At 45.9% G+C, this 16230-nt stretch overlaps 12 non-coding genes across 12 annotated transcripts; all 12 read left to right on the top strand.

The window, feature by feature from the left end:
• The first annotated feature begins 2407 nt into the window (after positions 1-2407).
• On the top strand, positions 2408-2479 carry TRNAC-GCA (transfer RNA cysteine (anticodon GCA)). Its single transcript has one exon. It is a non-coding gene; the product is annotated as a tRNA-Cys (tRNA).
• A 58-nt stretch (positions 2480-2537) lies between these two features.
• Positions 2538-2609, top strand: TRNAC-GCA (transfer RNA cysteine (anticodon GCA)). The gene has a single exon. It is a non-coding gene; the product is annotated as a tRNA-Cys (tRNA).
• Positions 2610-6565: 3956 nt separating this feature from the next.
• Positions 6566-6637, top strand: TRNAC-GCA (transfer RNA cysteine (anticodon GCA)). Its single transcript has one exon. It is a non-coding gene; the product is annotated as a tRNA-Cys (tRNA).
• Positions 6638-7473: 836 nt separating this feature from the next.
• TRNAC-GCA (transfer RNA cysteine (anticodon GCA)) lies at positions 7474-7545 on the top strand. The gene has a single exon. It is a non-coding gene; the product is annotated as a tRNA-Cys (tRNA).
• A 577-nt stretch (positions 7546-8122) lies between these two features.
• TRNAC-GCA (transfer RNA cysteine (anticodon GCA)) lies at positions 8123-8194 on the top strand. The gene has a single exon. It is a non-coding gene; the product is annotated as a tRNA-Cys (tRNA).
• A 1355-nt stretch (positions 8195-9549) lies between these two features.
• TRNAC-GCA (transfer RNA cysteine (anticodon GCA)) lies at positions 9550-9621 on the top strand. Its single transcript has one exon. It is a non-coding gene; the product is annotated as a tRNA-Cys (tRNA).
• Positions 9622-10198: 577 nt separating this feature from the next.
• TRNAC-GCA (transfer RNA cysteine (anticodon GCA)) lies at positions 10199-10270 on the top strand. The gene has a single exon. It is a non-coding gene; the product is annotated as a tRNA-Cys (tRNA).
• Positions 10271-10847: 577 nt separating this feature from the next.
• Positions 10848-10919, top strand: TRNAC-GCA (transfer RNA cysteine (anticodon GCA)). Its single transcript has one exon. It is a non-coding gene; the product is annotated as a tRNA-Cys (tRNA).
• Positions 10920-12274: 1355 nt separating this feature from the next.
• TRNAC-GCA (transfer RNA cysteine (anticodon GCA)) lies at positions 12275-12346 on the top strand. The gene has a single exon. It is a non-coding gene; the product is annotated as a tRNA-Cys (tRNA).
• A 1354-nt stretch (positions 12347-13700) lies between these two features.
• On the top strand, positions 13701-13772 carry TRNAC-GCA (transfer RNA cysteine (anticodon GCA)). Its single transcript has one exon. It is a non-coding gene; the product is annotated as a tRNA-Cys (tRNA).
• Positions 13773-14349: 577 nt separating this feature from the next.
• TRNAC-GCA (transfer RNA cysteine (anticodon GCA)) lies at positions 14350-14421 on the top strand. Its single transcript has one exon. It is a non-coding gene; the product is annotated as a tRNA-Cys (tRNA).
• Positions 14422-14998: 577 nt separating this feature from the next.
• Positions 14999-15070, top strand: TRNAC-GCA (transfer RNA cysteine (anticodon GCA)). Its single transcript has one exon. It is a non-coding gene; the product is annotated as a tRNA-Cys (tRNA).
• The last annotated feature ends 1160 nt before the right edge of the window (positions 15071-16230 follow it).

Below are 16230 nucleotides of genomic sequence, written 5' to 3'. Positions count from 1 at the left end.
AGTTCCCCCTGTAACAGCACGGATCATTTCGTTTATTTTAGTTAAATCGACATTACGGTTATGAACAAGGGGGAATAGCTCAGCGGTAGAGCATTCGACTGCAGATCGAGAGGTCCTTGGTGCAAACCCGAGTTCCCCCTGTAACAGCACGAATCATTCCTTTTATTTTAGTTAAATCGACATTACGGCCTTGAACCAGGGGGAAGAGCTCAGTGGTAGAGCATTCGACTGCAGATCGAGAGGTCCTTGGTTCTAACCAGAGTTCCCCTTGTAACAGCACGGATCATTCCGTTTATTTTAGTTAAATCGACATTACGGCTATGAACAAGGGGGAATAGCTCAGTGGTAGAGCATTCGACTGAAGATTGAGAGGTCCTATGTTCAAACCCGAGTTCTCCCTGTAACAGCACGGATCATTGCCTTTATTTTAGATAAATCAACATTACGGCCTTGAACTAGGGGGAATAGCTTAGTGGTAGAGCATTCGACTGCAGATCGAGAGGTCCTTGGTTTAAACCCGAGTTCCCCCTGTAACAGCACGGATCATTTCGTTTATTTTAGTTAAATCGACATTACGGCCTTGAACAAGGGGGAATAGCTCAGTGGTAGAGCATTCCACTGCAGATCGAGAGGTCCTTGGTTCAAACCCGAGTTCTCCCTGTAACAGCACGGATCATTCCGTTATTTCAGGTAAATCGACATTACGGCCTTGAAAAAGGGGGAATAGCTCAGTGGTTGAGCATTCGACTGCAGATCGAGAGGTCCTTGGTTCAGACCTAAGTTCCCCCTGTAACAGCACGGATCATTCCGTTTATTTTAGTTAAATCGACATTACGGTTATGAACAAAGGGGAATGGCTCAGTGGTAGAGCATTCGACTGCAGATCGAGAGGTCCTTGGTTTAAACCCGAGTTCCCCCTGTAACAGCACGGATCGTTCCGTCTATTTTAGTTAAATCGACATTAGGGCGAGGAAAAAAGGGGAATAGCTGAATGGTAAAGCATTCGACTGCAGATCGAGAGGTCCTTGGTTCAAACCCGAGTTCTCCCTGTAATAGTACGGATCATTTCGTTTATTTTAGTTAAGTCGACATTACGGTTATGAACAAAGGGGAATGGCTCAGTGGTAGAGCATTCGACTGCAGATCGTGAGGTCCTTGGTTTAAACCCGAGTTCCCCCTGTAACAGCACGGATCATTTCGTTTATTTTAGTTAAATCGACATTACGGCCTTGAACAAGGGGGAATAGCTCAGTGGTAGAGCATTCGACTGCAGATCGAGAGGTCCTTGGTTCTAACCAGAGTTCCCCTTGTAACAGCACGGATTATTCCGTTTATTTTAGTTAAATCGACATTACGGCTATGAACAAGGGGGAATAGCTCAGTGGTAGAGCATTCGACTGAAGATTGAGAGGTCCTATGTTCAAACCCGAGTTCTCCCTGTAACAGCACGGATCATTGCCTTTATTTTAGATAAATCAACATTACGGCCTTGAACTAGGGGGAATAGCTTAGTGGTAGAGCATTCGACTGCAGATCGAGAGGTCCTTGGTTTAAACCCGAGTTCCCCCTGTAACAGCACGGATCATTTCGTTTATTTTAGTTAAATCGACATTACGGCCTTGAACAAGGGGGAAGAGCTCAGTGGTAGAGCATTCGACTGCAGATCGAGAGGTCCTTGGTTCAAACCAGAGTTCCCCTTGTAACAGCACGGATCATTCCGTTTATTTTAGTTAAATCGACATTACGGCTATGAACTAGGGGGAATAGCTCAGTGGTAGAGCATTCGACTGCAGATCGAGAGGTCCTTGGTTCAAACCCGAGCTCCCGCTATAACAGCACGAATCGTTCCGTCTATTTTAGTTAAATCGACATTAGGGCGAGGAAAAAAGGGGAATAGCTCAATGGTAAAGCATTCGACTGCAGATCGAGAGGTCCTTGGGTCAAACCCGAGTTCTCCCTGTAATAGTACGGATCATTTCGTTTATTTTAGTTAAGTCGACATTACGGTTATGAACAAAGGGGAATGGCTCAGTGGTAGAGCATTCGACTGCAGATCGAGAGGTCCTTGGTTTAAACCCGAGTTCCCCCTGTAACAGCACGGATCATTTCGTTTATTTTAGTTAAATCGACATTACGGTTATGAACAAGGGGGAATAGCTCAGCGGTAGAGCATTCGACTGCAGATCGAGAGGTCCTTGGTGCAAACCCGAGTTCCCCCTGTAACAGCACGAATCATTCCTTTTATTTTAGTTAAATCGACATTACGGCCTTGAACCAGGGGGAAGAGCTCAGTGGTAGAGCATTCGACTGCAGATCGAGAGGTCCTTGGTTCTAACCAGAGTTCCCCTTGTAACAGCACGGATCATTCCGTTTATTTTAGTTAAATCGACATTACGGCTATGAACTAGGGGGAATAGCTCAGTGGTAGAGCATTCGACTGCAGATCGAGAGGTCCTTGGTTCAAACCCGAGTTCCCCCTGTAACAGCACGGATCATTTCGTTTATTTTAGTTAAATCGACATTACGGCCTTGAACAAGGGGGAATAGCTCAGTGGTAGAGCATTCGACTGCAGATCGAGAGGTCCTTGGTTTAAACCCGAGTTCCCCCTGTAACAGCACGGATCGTTCCGTCTATTTTAGTTAAATCGACATTAGGGCGAGGAAAAAAGGGGAATAGCTGAATGGTAAAGCAATCGACTGCAGATCGAGAGGTCCTTGGTTCAAACCCGAGTTCTCCCTGTAATAGTACGGATCATTTCGTTTATTTTAGTTAAGTCGACATTACGGTTATGAACAAAGGGGAATGGCTCAGTGGTAGAGCATTCGACTGCAGATCGTGAGGTCCTTGGTTTAAACCCGAGTTCCCCCTGTAACAGCACGGATCATTTCGTTTATTTTAGTTAAATCGACATTACGGCCTTGAACAAGGGGGAATAGCTCAGTGGTAGAGCATTCGACTGCAGATCGAGAGGTCCTTGGTTCTAACCAGAGTTCCCCTTGTAACAGCATGGATTATTCCGTTTATTTTAGTTAAATCGACATTACGGCTATGAACAAGGGGGAATAGCTCAGTGGTAGAGCATTCGACTGAAGATTGAGAGGTCCTATGTTCAAACCCGAGTTCTCCCTGTAACAGCACGGATCATTGCCTTTATTTTAGATAAATCAACATTACGGCCTTGAACTAGGGGGAATAGCTTAGTGGTAGAGCATTCGACTGCAGATCGAGAGGTCCTTGGTTTAAACCCGAGTTCCCCCTGTAACAGCACGGATCATTTCGTTTATTTTAGTTAAATCGACATTACGGCCTTGAACAAGGGGGAAGAGCTCAGTGGTAGAGCATTCGACTGCAGATCGAGAGGTCCTTGGTTCAAACCAGAGTTCCCCTTGTAACAGCACGGATCATTCCGTTTATTTTAGTTAAATCGACATTACGGCTATGAACTAGGGGGAATAGCTCAGTGGTAGAGCATTCGACTGCAGATCGAGAGGTCCTTGGTTCAAACCCGAGCTCCCGCTATAACAGCACGAATCGTTCCGTCTATTTTAGTTAAATCGACATTAGGGCGAGGAAAAAAGGGGAATAGCTCAATGGTAAAGCATTCGACTGCAGATCGAGAGGTCCTTGGGTCAAACCCGAGTTCTCCCTGTAATAGTACGGATCATTTCGTTTATTTTAGTTAAATCGACATTACGGTTATGAACAAGGGGGAATAGCTCAGCGGTAGAGCATTCGACTGCAGATCGAGAGGTCCTTGGTGCAAACCCGAGTTCCCCCTGTAACAGCACGAATCATTCCTTTTATTTTAGTTAAATCGACATTACGGCCTTGAACCAGGGGGAAGAGCTCAGTGGTAGAGCATTCGACTGCAGATCGAGAGGTCCTTGGTTCTAACCAGAGTTCCCCTTGTAACAGCACGGATCATTCCGTTTATTTTAGTTAAATCGACATTACGGCTATGAACTAGGGGGAATAGCTCAGTGGTAGAGCATTCGACTGCAGATCGAGAGGTCCTTGGTTCAAACCCGAGCTTCCGCTATAACAGCACGAATCGTTCCGTCTATTTTAGTTAAATCGACATTAGGGCGAGGAAAAAAGGGGAATAGCTCAATGGTAAAGCATTCGACTGCAGATCGAGAGGTCCTTGGGTCAAACCCGAGTTCTCCCTGTAATAGTACGGATCATTTCGTTTATTTTAGTTAAGTCGACATTACGGTTATGAACAAAGGGGAATGGCTCAGTGGTAGAGCATTCGACTGCAGATCGAGAGGTCCTTGGTTTAAACCCGAGTTCCCCCTGTAACAGCACGGATCATTTCGTTTATTTTAGTTAAATCGACATTACGGTTATGAACAAGGGGGAATAGCTCAGCGGTAGAGCATTCGACTGCAGATCGAGAGGTCCTTGGTGCAAACCCGAGTTCCCCCTGTAACAGCACGAATCATTCCTTTTATTTTAGTTAAATCGACATTACGGCCTTGAACCAGGGGGAAGAGCTCAGTGGTAGAGCATTCGACTGCAGATCGAGAGGTCATTGGTTCTAACCAGAGTTCCCCTTGTAACAGCACGGATCATTCCGTTTATTTTAGTTAAATCGACATTACGGCTATGAACAAGGGGGAATAGCTCAGTGGTAGAGCATTCGACTGAAGATTGAGAGGTCCTATGTTCAAACCCGAGTTCTCCCTGTAACAGCACGGATCATTGCCTTTATTTTAGATAAATCAACATTACGGCCTTGAACTAGGGGGAATAGCTTAGTGGTAGAGCATTCGACTGCAGATCGAGAGGTCCTTGGTTTAAACCCGAGTTCCCCCTGTAACAGCACGGATCATTTCGTTTATTTTAGTTAAATCGACATTACGGCCTTGAACAAGGGGGAATAGCTCAGTGGTAGAGCATTCCACTGCAGATTGAGAGGTCCTTGGTTCAAACCCGAGTTCTCCCTGTAACAGCACGGATCATTCCGTTATTTCAGGTAAATCGACATTACGGCCTTGAAAAAGGGGGAATAGCTCAGTGGTTGAGCATTCGACTGCAGATCGAGAGGTAATTGGTTCAGACCTAAGTTCCCCCTGTAACAGCACGGATCATTCCGTTTATTTTAGTTAAATCGACATTACGGTTATGAACAAAGGGGAATGGCTCAGTGGTAGAGCATTCGACTGCAGATCGAGAGGTCCTTGGTTTAAACCCGAGTTCCCCCTGTAACAGCACGGATCGTTCCGTCTATTTTAGTTAAATCGACATTAGGGCGAGGAAAAAAGGGGAATAGCTGAATGGTAAAGCATTCGACTGCAGATCGAGAGGTCCTTGGTTCAAACCCGAGTTCTCCCTGTAATAGTACGGATCATTTCGTTTATTTTAGTTAAGTCGACATTACGGTTATGAACAAAGGGGAATGGCTCAGTGGTAGAGCATTCGACTGCAGATCGAGAGGTCCTTGGTTTAAACCCGAGTTCCCCCTGTAACAGCACGGATCATTTCGTTTATTTTAGTTAAATCGACATTACGGCCTTGAACAAGGGGGAATAGCTCAGTGGTAGAGCATTCGACTGCAGATCGAGAGGTCCTTGGTTCTAACCAGAGTTCCCCTTGTAACAGCACGGATCATTCCGTTTATTTTAGTTAAATCGACATTACGGCTATGAACAAGGGGGAATAGCTCAGTGGTAGAGCATTCGACTGAAGATTGAGAGGTCCTATGTTCAAACCCGAGTTCTCCCTGTAACAGCACGGATCATTGCCTTTATTTTAGATAAATCAAGATTACGGCCTTGAACTAGGGGGAATAGCTTAGTGGTAGAGCATTCGACTGCAGATCGAGAGGTCCTTGGTTTAAAACCGAGTTCCCCCTGTAACAGCACGGATCATTTCGTTTATTTTAGTTAAATCGACATTACGGCCTTGAACAAGGGGGAATAGCTCAGTGGTAGAGCATTCCACTGCAGATCGAGAGGTCCTTGGTTCAAACCCGAGTTCTCCCTGTAACAGCACGGATCATTCCGTTATTTCAGGTAAATCGACATTACGGCCTTGAAAAAGGGGGAATAGCTCAGTGGTTGAGCATTCGACTGCAGATCGAGAGGTCCTTGGTTCAGACCTGAGTTCCCCCTGTAACAGCACGGATCATTCCGTTTATTTTAGTTAAATCGACATTACGGTTATGAACAAAGGGGAATGGCTCAGTGGTAGAGCATTCGACTGCAGATCGAGAGGTCCTTGGTTTAAACCCGAGTTCCCCCTGTAACAGCACGGATCATTTCGTTTATTTTAGTTAAATCGACATTACGGCCTTGAACAAGGGGGAAGAGCTCAGTGGTAGAGCATTCGACTGCAGATCGAGAGGTCCTTGGTTCAAACCAGAGTTCCCCTTGTAACAGCACGGATCATTCCGTTTATTTTAGTTAAATCGACATTACGGCTATGAACAAGGGGGAATAGCTCAGTGGTAGAGCATTCGACTGAAGATTGAGAGGTCCTTGGTTCAAACCCGAGTTCTCCCTGTAACAGCACGGATCATTGCCTTTATTTTAGATAAATCAACATTACGGCCTTGAACTAGGGGGAATAGCTCAGTGGTAGAGCATTCGACTGCAGATCGAGAGGTCCTTGGTTCAAACCCGAGTTCTCCCTGTAACAGCACGGATCATTCCGTTATTTCAGGTAAATCGACATTACGGCCTTGAAAAAGGGGGAATAGCTCAGTGGTTGAGCATTCGACTGCAGATCGAGAGGTCCTTGGTTCAAACCTGAGTTCCCCCTGTAACAGCACGGATCATTCCGTTTATTTTAGTTAAATCGACATTACGGCCTTGAACAAGGGGGAATAGCTCAGTGGTATAGCATTCGACTGCAGATCGAGAGGTCCTTGGTTCAAACCCGAGTTCCCCCTGTAACAGCACGGATCATTCCGTTATTTCAGTTAAATCGACATTACGGCCTTGAAAAAGGGGGAATATCTCAGTGGTAGAGCATTCGACTGCAGATTGAGAGGTCCTTGGTTCAAACCCGAGTTCTCCCTGTAACAGCACGGATCATTGCCTTTATTTTAGTTAAATCAACATTACGGCCTCGAAATAGGGGGAATAGCTCAGTGGTAGAGCATTCGACTGCAGATCGAGAGGTCCTTGGTTCGAACCCGAGCTCCCGCTATAACAGCACGGATCGTTCCGTCTATTTTAGTTAAATCGACATTAGGGCGAGGAAAAAAGGGGAATAGCTGAATGGTAAAGCATTCGACTGCAGATCGAGAGGTCCTTGGTTCAAACCCGAGTTCTCCCTGTAATAGTACGGATCATTTCGTTTATTTTAGTTAAGTCGACATTACGGTTATGAACAAAGGGGAATGGCTCAGTGGTAGAGCATTCGACTGCAGATCGAGAGGTCCTTGGTTTAAACCCGAGTTCCCCCTGTAACAGCACGGATCATTTCGTTTATTTTAGTTAAATCGACATTACGGCCTTGAACAAGGGGGAATAGCTCAGTGGTAGAGCATTCGACTGCAGATCGAGAGGTCCTTGGTTCAAACCCGAGTTCCCCCTGTAACAGCACGGATCATTCCGTTATTTCAGGTAAATCGACATTACGGCCTTGAAAAAGGGGGAATAGCTCAGTGGTTGAGCATTCGACTGCAGATCGAGAGATCCTTGGTTCAAACCCGAGTTCTCCCTGTAACAGCACGGATCATTGCCTTTATTTTAGTTAAATCAACATTACGGCCTCGAACTAGGGGGAATAGCTCAGTGGTAGAGCATTCGACTGCAGATCGAGAGGTCCTTGGTTCAAACCCGAGCTCCCGCTATAACAGCACGGATCGTTCCGTCTATTTTAGTTAAATCGACATTAGGGCGAGGAAAAAAGGGGAATAGCTCAATGGTAAAGCATTCGACTGCAGATCGAGAGGTCCTTGGTTCAAACCCGAGTTCTCCCTGTAATAGTACGGATCATTTCGTTTATTTTAGTTAAGTCGACATTACGGTTATGAACAAAGGGGAATGGCTCAGTGGTAGAGCATTCGACTGCAGATCGAGAGGTCCTTGGTTTAAACCCGAGTTCCCCCTGTAACAGCACGGATCATTTCGTTTATTTTAGTTAAATCGACATTACGGCCTTGAACAAGGGGGAATAGCTCAGTGGTAGAGCATTCGACTGCAGATCGAGAGGTCCTTGGTTCAAACCCGAGTTCCCCCTGTAACAGCACGGATCATTCCGTTATTTCAGGTAAATCGACATTACGGCCTTGAAAAAGGGGGAATAGCTCAGTGGTTGAGCATTCGACTGCAGATCGAGAGGTCGTTGGTTCAAACCTGAGTTCCCCCTGTAACAGCACGGATCATTCCGTTTATTTTAGTTAAATCGACATTACGGCCTTGAACAAGGGGGAATAGCTCAGTGGTATAGCATTCGACTGCAGATCGAGAGGTCCTTGGTTCAAACCCGAGTTCCCCCTGTAACAGCACGGATTATTCCGTTTTTTCAGTTAAATCGACATTACGGGCTTTAAAAAGGGGGAATAGCTCAGTGGTAGAGCATTCGACTGCAGATTGAGAGGTCCTTGGTTCAAACCCAAGTTCTCCCTGTAACAGCACGGATCATTGCCTTTATTTTAGTTAAATCAACATTACGGGCTTGAACTAGGGGGAATAGCTCAGTGGTAGAGCATTCGACTGCAGATCGAGAGGTCCTTGGTTCAAACCCGAGCTCCCGCTATAACAGCACGAATCGTTCCGTCTATTTTAGTTAAATCGACATTAGGGCGAGGAAAAAAGGGGAATAGCTCAATGGTAAAGCATTCGACTGCAGATCGAGAGGTCCTTGGGTCAAACCCGAGTTCTCCCTGTAATAGTACGGATCATTTCGTTTATTTTAGTTAAGTCGACATTACGGTTATGAACAAAGGGGAATGGCTCAGTGGTAGATCATTCGACTGCAGATCGAGAGGTCCTTGGTTTAAACCCGAGTTCCCCCTGTAACAGCACGGATCATTTCGTTTATTTTAGTTAAATCGACATTACGGTTATGAACAAGGGGGAATAGCTCAGCGGTAGAGCATTCGACTGCAGATCGAGAGATCCTTGGTGCAAACCCGAGTTCCCCTGTAACAGCACGGATCATTCCTTTTATTTTAGTTAAATCGACATTACGGCCTTGAACCAGGGGGAAGAGCTCAGTGGTAGAGCATTCGACTGCAGATCGAGAGGTCCTTGGTTCAAACCAGAGTTCCCCTTGTAACAGCACGGATCATTCCGTTTATTTTAGTTAAATCGACATTACGGCTATGAACAAGGGGGAATAGCTCAGTGGTAGAGCATTCGACTGAAGATTGAGAGGTCCTTGGTTCAAACCCGAGTTCTCCCTGTAACAGCACGGATCATTGCCTTTATTTTAGATAAATCAACATTACGGCCTTGAACTAGGGGGAATAGCTTAGTGGTAGAGCATTCGACTGCAGATCGAGAGGTCCTTGGTTTAAACCCGAGTTCCCCCTGTAACAGCACGGATCATTTCGTTTATTTTAGTTAAATCGACATTACGGCCTTGAACAAGGGGGAATAGCTCAGTGGTAGAGCATTCGACTGCAGATCGAGAGGTCCTTGGTTCAAACCCGAGTTCTCCCTGTAACAGCACGGATCATTCCGTTATTTCAGGTAAATCGACATTACGGCCTTGAAAAAGGGGGAATAGCTCATTGGTTGAGCATTCGACTGCAGATCGAGAGGCCCTTGGTTCAAACCTGAGTTCCCCCTGTAACAGCACGGATCATTCCGTTTATTTTAGTTAAATCGACATTACGGTTATGAACAAAGGGGAATGGCTCAGTGGTAGAGCATTCGACTGCAGATCGAGAGGTCCTTGGTTTAAACCCGAGTTCCCCCTGTAACAGCACGGATCATTTCGTTTATTTTAGTTAAATCGACATTACGGCCTTGAACAAGGGGGAATAGCTCAATGGTAGAGCATTCGACTGCAGATCGAGAGGTCCTTGGTTCAAACCCGAGCTCCCGCTATAACAGCACGGATCGTTCCGTCTATTTTAGTTAAGTCGACATTAGGGCGAGGAAAAAAGGGGAATAGCTCAATGGTAGAGCATTCGACTGCAGATCGAGAGGTCCTTGGTTTAAACCCGAGTTCCCCCTGTAACAGCACGGATCATTTCGTTTATTTTAGTTAAATCGACATTACGGCCTTGAACAAGGGGGAATAGCTCAGTGGTAGAGCATTCGACTGCAGATCGAGAGGTCCTTGGTTCAAACCCGAGTTCCCCCTGTAACAGCACGGATCATTCCGTTATTTCAGGTAAATCGACATTACGGCCTTGAAAAAGGGGGAATAGCTCAGTGGTTGAGCATTCGACTGCAGATCGAGAGGTCGTTGGTTCAAACCTGAGTTCCCCCTGTAACAGCACGGATCATTCCGTTTATTTTAGTTAAATCGACATTACGGCCTTGAACAAGGGGGAATAGCTCAGTGGTATAGCATTCGACTGCAGATCGAGAGGTCCTTGGTTCAAACCCGAGTTCCCGCTATAACAGCACGGATCGTTCCGTCTATTTTAGTTAAATCGACATTAGCGCGAGGAAAAAAGGGGAATAGCTCAATGGTAAAGCATTCGACTGCAGATCGAGAGGTCCTTGGTTCAAACCCGATTTCTCCCTGTAATAGTACGGATCATTTCGTTTATTTTAGTTAAGTCGACATTACGGTTATGAACAAAGGGGAATGGCTCAGTGGTAGAGCATTCGACTGCAGATCGAGAGGTCCTTGGTTTAAACCCGAGTTCCCCCTGTAACAGCACGGATCATTTCGTTTATTTTAGTTAAATCGACATTACGGCCTTGAACAAGGGGGAATAGCTCAGTGGTAGAGCATTCGACTGCAGATCGAGAGGTCCTTGGTTCAAACCCGAGTTCCCCCTGTAACAGCACGGATCATTCCGTTATTTCAGGTAAATCGACATTACGGCCTTGAAAAAGGGGGAATAGCTCAGTGGTTGAGCATTCGACTGCAGATCGAGAGGTCGTTGGTTCAAACCTGAGTTCCCCCTGTAACAGCACGGATCATTCCGTTTATTTTAGTTAAATCGACATTACGGCCTTGAACAAGGGGGAATAGCTCAGTGGTATAGCATTCGACTGCAGATCGAGAGGTCCTTGGTTCAAACCCGAGTTCCCCCTGTAACAGCACGGATTATTCCGTTTTTTCAGTTAAATCGACATTACGGCCTTGAAAAAGGGGGAATAGCTCAGTGGTAGAGCATTCGACTGCAGATTGAGAGGTCCTTGGTTCAAACCCAAGTTCTCCCTGTAACAGCACGGATCATTGCCTTTATTTTAGTTAAATCAACATTACGGGCTTGAACTAGGGGGAATAGCTCAGTGGTAGAGCATTCGACTGCAGATCGAGAGGTCCTTGGTTCAAACCCGAGCTCCCGCTATAACAGCACGAATCGTTCCGTCTATTTTAGTTAAATCGACATTAGGGCGAGGAAAAAAGGGGAATAGCTCAATGGTAAAGCATTCGACTGCAGATCGAGAGGTCCTTGGGTCAAACCCGAGTTCTCCCTGTAATAGTACGGATCATTTCGTTTATTTTAGTTAAGTCGACATTACGGTTATGAACAAAGGGGAATGGCTCAGTGGTAGAGCATTCGACTGCAGATCGAGAGGTCCTTGGTTTAAACCCGAGTTCCCCCTGTAACAGCACGGATCATTTCGTTTATTTTAGTTAAATCGACATTACGGTTATGAACAAGGGGGAATAGCTCAGCGGTAGAGCATTCGACTGCAGATCGAGAGATCCTTGGTGCAAACCCGAGTTCCCCTGTAACAGCACGGATCATTCCTTTTATTTTAGATAAATCAACATTACGGCCTTGAACCAGGGGGAAGAGCTCAGTGGTAGAGCATTCGACTGCAGATCGAGAGGTCCTTGGTTCAAACCAGAGTTCCCCTTGTAACAGCACGGATCATTCCGTTTATTTTAGTTAAATCGACATTACGGCTATGAACAAGGGGGAATAGCTCAGTGGTAGAGCATTCGACTGAAGATTGAGAGGTCCTTGGTTCAAACCCGAGTTCTCCCTGTAACAGCACGGATCATTGCCTTTATTTTAGATAAATCAACATTACGGCCTTGAACTAGGGGGAATAGCTTAGTGGTAGAGCATTCGACTGCAGATCGAGAGGTCCTTGGTTTAAACCCGAGTTCCCCCTGTAACAGCACGGATCATTTCGTTTATTTTAGTTAAATCGACATTACGGCCTTGAACAAGGGGGAATAGCTCAGTGGTAGAGCATTCGACTGCAGATCGAGAGGTCCTTGGTTCAAACCCGAGTTCCCCCTGTAACAGCACGGATCATTCCGTTATTTCAGGTAAATCGACATTAAGCCTTGAAAAAGGGGGAATAGCTCAGTGGTTGAGCATTCGACTGCAGATCGAGAGGTCGTTGGTTCAAACCTGAGTTCCCCCTGTAACAGCACGGATCATTCCGTTTATTTTAGTTAAATCGACATTACGGCCTTGAACAAGGGGGAATAGCTCAGTGGTATAGCATTCGACTGCAGATCGAGAGGTCCTTGGTTCAAACCCGAGTTCCCCCTGTAACAGCACGGATTATTCCGTTTTTTCAGTTAAATCGACATTACGGGCTTTAAAAAGGGGGAATAGCTCAGTGGTAGAGCATTCGACTGCAGATTGAGAGGTCCTTGGTTCAAACCCAAGTTCTCCCTGTAACAGCACGGATCATTGCCTTTATTTTAGTTAAATCAACATTACGGGCTTGAACTAGGGGGAATAGCTCAGTGGTAGAGCATTCGACTGCAGATCGAGAGGTCCTTGGTTCAAACCCGAGCTCCCGCTATAACAGCACGAATCGTTCCGTCTATTTTAGTTAAATCGACATTAGGGCGAGGAAAAAAGGGGAATAGCTCAATGGTAAAGCATTCGACTGCAGATCGAGAGGTCCTTGGGTCAAACCCGAGTTCTCCCTGTAATAGTACGGATCATTTCGTTTATTTTAGTTAAGTCGACATTACGGTTATGAACAAAGGGGAATGGCTCAGTGGTAGATCATTCGACTGCAGATCGAGAGGTCCTTGGTTTAAACCCGAGTTCCCCCTGTAACAGCACGGATCATTTCGTTTATTTTAGTTAAATCGACATTACGGTTATGAACAAGGGGGAATAGCTCAGCGGTAGAGCATTCGACTGCAGATCGAGAGATCCTTGGTGCAAACCCGAGTTCCCCTGTAACAGCACGGATCATTCCTTTTATTTTAGTTAAATCGACATTACGGCCTTGAACCAGGGGGAAGAGCTCAGTGGTAGAGCATTCGACTGCAGATCGAGAGGTCCTTGGTTCAAACCAGAGTTCCCCTTGTAACAGCACGGATCATTCCGTTTATTTTAGTTAAATCGACATTACGGCTATGAACAAGGGGGAATAGCTCAGTGGTAGAGCATTCGACTGAAGATTGAGAGGTCCTTGGTTCAAACCCGAGTTCTCCCTGTAACAGCACGGATCATTGCCTTTATTTTAGATAAATCAACATTACGGCCTTGAACTAGGGGGAATAGCTTAGTGGTAGAGCATTCGACTGCAGATCGAGAGGTCCTTGGTTTAAACCCGAGTTCCCCCTGTAACAGCACGGATCATTTCGTTTATTTTAGTTAAATCGACATTACGGCCTTGAACAAGGGGGAATAGCTCAGTGGTAGAGCATTCGACTGCAGATCGAGAGGTCCTTGGTTCAAACCCGAGTTCTCCCTGTAACAGCACGGATCATTCCGTTATTTCAGGTAAATCGACATTACGGCCTTGAAAAAGGGGGAATAGCTCATTGGTTGAGCATTCGACTGCAGATCGAGAGGCCCTTGGTTCAAACCTGAGTTCCCCCTGTAACAGCACGGATCATTCCGTTTATTTTAGTTAAATCGACATTACGGTTATGAACAAAGGGGAATGGCTCAGTGGTAGAGCATTCGACTGCAGATCGAGAGGTCCTTGGTTTAAACCCGAGTTCCCCCTGTAACAGCACGGATCATTTCGTTTATTTTAGTTAAATCGACATTACGGCCTTGAACAAGGGGGAATAGCTCAATGGTAGAGCATTCGACTGCAGATCGAGAGGTCCTTGGTTCAAACCCGAGCTCCCGCTATAACAGCACGGATCGTTCCGTCTATTTTAGTTAAGTCGACATTAGGGCGAGGAAAAAAGGGGAATAGCTCAATGGTAGAGCATTCGACTGCAGATCGAGAGGTCCTTGGTTTAAACCCGAGTTCCCCCTGTAACAGCACGGATCATTTCGTTTATTTTAGTTAAATCGACATTACGGCCTTGAACAAGGGGGAATAGCTCAGTGGTAGAGCATTCGACTGCAGATCGAGAGGTCCTTGGTTCAAACCCGAGTTCCCCCTGTAACAGCACGGATCATTCCGTTATTTCAGGTAAATCGACATTACGGCCTTGAAAAAGGGGGAATAGCTCAGTGGTTGAGCATTCGACTGCAGATCGAGAGGTCGTTGGTTCAAACCTGAGTTCCCCCTGTAACAGCACGGATCATTCCGTTTATTTTAGTTAAATCGACATTACGGCCTTGAACAAGGGGGAATAGCTCAGTGGTATAGCATTCGACTGCAGATCGAGAGGTCCTTGGTTCAAACCCGAGTTCCCGCTATAACAGCACGGATCGTTCCGTCTATTTTAGTTAAATCGACATTAGCGCGAGGAAAAAAGGGGAATAGCTCAATGGTAAAGCATTCGACTGCAGATCGAGAGGTCCTTGGTTCAAACCCGATTTCTCCCTGTAATAGTACGGATCATTTCGTTTATTTTAGTTAAGTCGACATTACGGTTATGAACAAAGGGGAATGGCTCAGTGGTAGAGCATTCGACTGCAGATCGAGAGGTCCTTGGTTTAAACCCGAGTTCCCCCTGTAACAGCACGGATCATTTCGTTTATTTTAGTTAAATCGACATTACGGCCTTGAACAAGGGGGAATAGCTCAGTGGTAGAGCATTCGACTGCAGATCGAGAGGTCCTTGGTTCAAACCCGAGTTCCCCCTGTAACAGCACGGATCATTCCGTTATTTCAGGTAAATCGACATTACGGCCTTGAAAAAGGGGGAATAGCTCAGTGGTTGAGCATTCGACTGCAGATCGAGAGGTCGTTGGTTCAAACCTGAGTTCCCCCTGTAACAGCACGGATCATTCCGTTTATTTTAGTTAAATCGACATTACGGCCTTGAACAAGGGGGAATAGCTCAGTGGTATAGCATTCGACTGCAGATCGAGAGGTCCTTGGTTCAAACCCGAGTTCCCCCTGTAACAGCACGGATTATTCCGTTTTTTCAGTTAAATCGACATTACGGCCTTGAAAAAGGGGGAATAGCTCAGTGGTAGAGCATTCGACTGCAGATTGAGAGGTCCTTGGTTCAAACCCAAGTTCTCCCTGTAACAGCACGGATCATTGCCTTTATTTTAGTTAAATCAACATTACGGGCTTGAACTAGGGGGAATAGCTCAGTGGTAGAGCATTCGACTGCAGATCGAGAGGTCCTTGGTTCAAACCCGAGCTCCCGCTATAACAGCACGAATCGTTCCGTCTATTTTAGTTAAATCGACATTAGGGCGAGGAAAAAAGGGGAATAGCTCAATGGTAAAGCATTCGACTGCAGATCGAGAGGTCCTTGGGTCAAACCCGAGTTCTCCCTGTAATAGTACGGATCATTTCGTTTATTTTAGTTAAGTCGACATTACGGTTATGAACAAAGGGGAATGGCTCAGTGGTAGAGCATTCGACTGCAGATCGAGAGGTCCTTGGTTTAAACCCGAGTTCCCCCTGTAACAGCACGGATCATTTCGTTTATTTTAGTTAAATCGACATTACGGTTATGAACAAGGGGGAATAGCTCAGCGGTAGAGCATTCGACTGCAGATCGAGAGATCCTTGGTGCAAACCCGAGTTCCCCTGTAACAGCACGGATCATTCCTTTTATTTTAGATAAATCAACATTACGGCCTTGAACCAGGGGGAAGAGCTCAGTGGTAGAGCATTCGACTGCAGATCGAGAGGTCCTTGGTTCAAACCAGAGTTCCCCTTGTAACAGCACGGATCATTCCGTTTATTTTAGTTAAATCGACATTACGGCTATGAACAAGGGGGAATAGCTCAGTGGTAGAGCATTCGACTGAAGATTGAGAGGTCCTTGGTTCAAACCCGAGT

The sequence above is a fragment of the Phalangium opilio genome, unplaced genomic scaffold (genome assembly GCF_054372755.1).
Source record: "Phalangium opilio isolate 3A_F unplaced genomic scaffold, DU_Popi_V2 ptg000053l_1, whole genome shotgun sequence".
Lineage (NCBI taxonomy): Eukaryota > Metazoa > Arthropoda > Arachnida > Opiliones > Phalangiidae > Phalangium > Phalangium opilio.
Note: the sequence above shows the minus strand (reverse complement) of the source record. Positions and strands in the feature narration are given on the sequence as shown.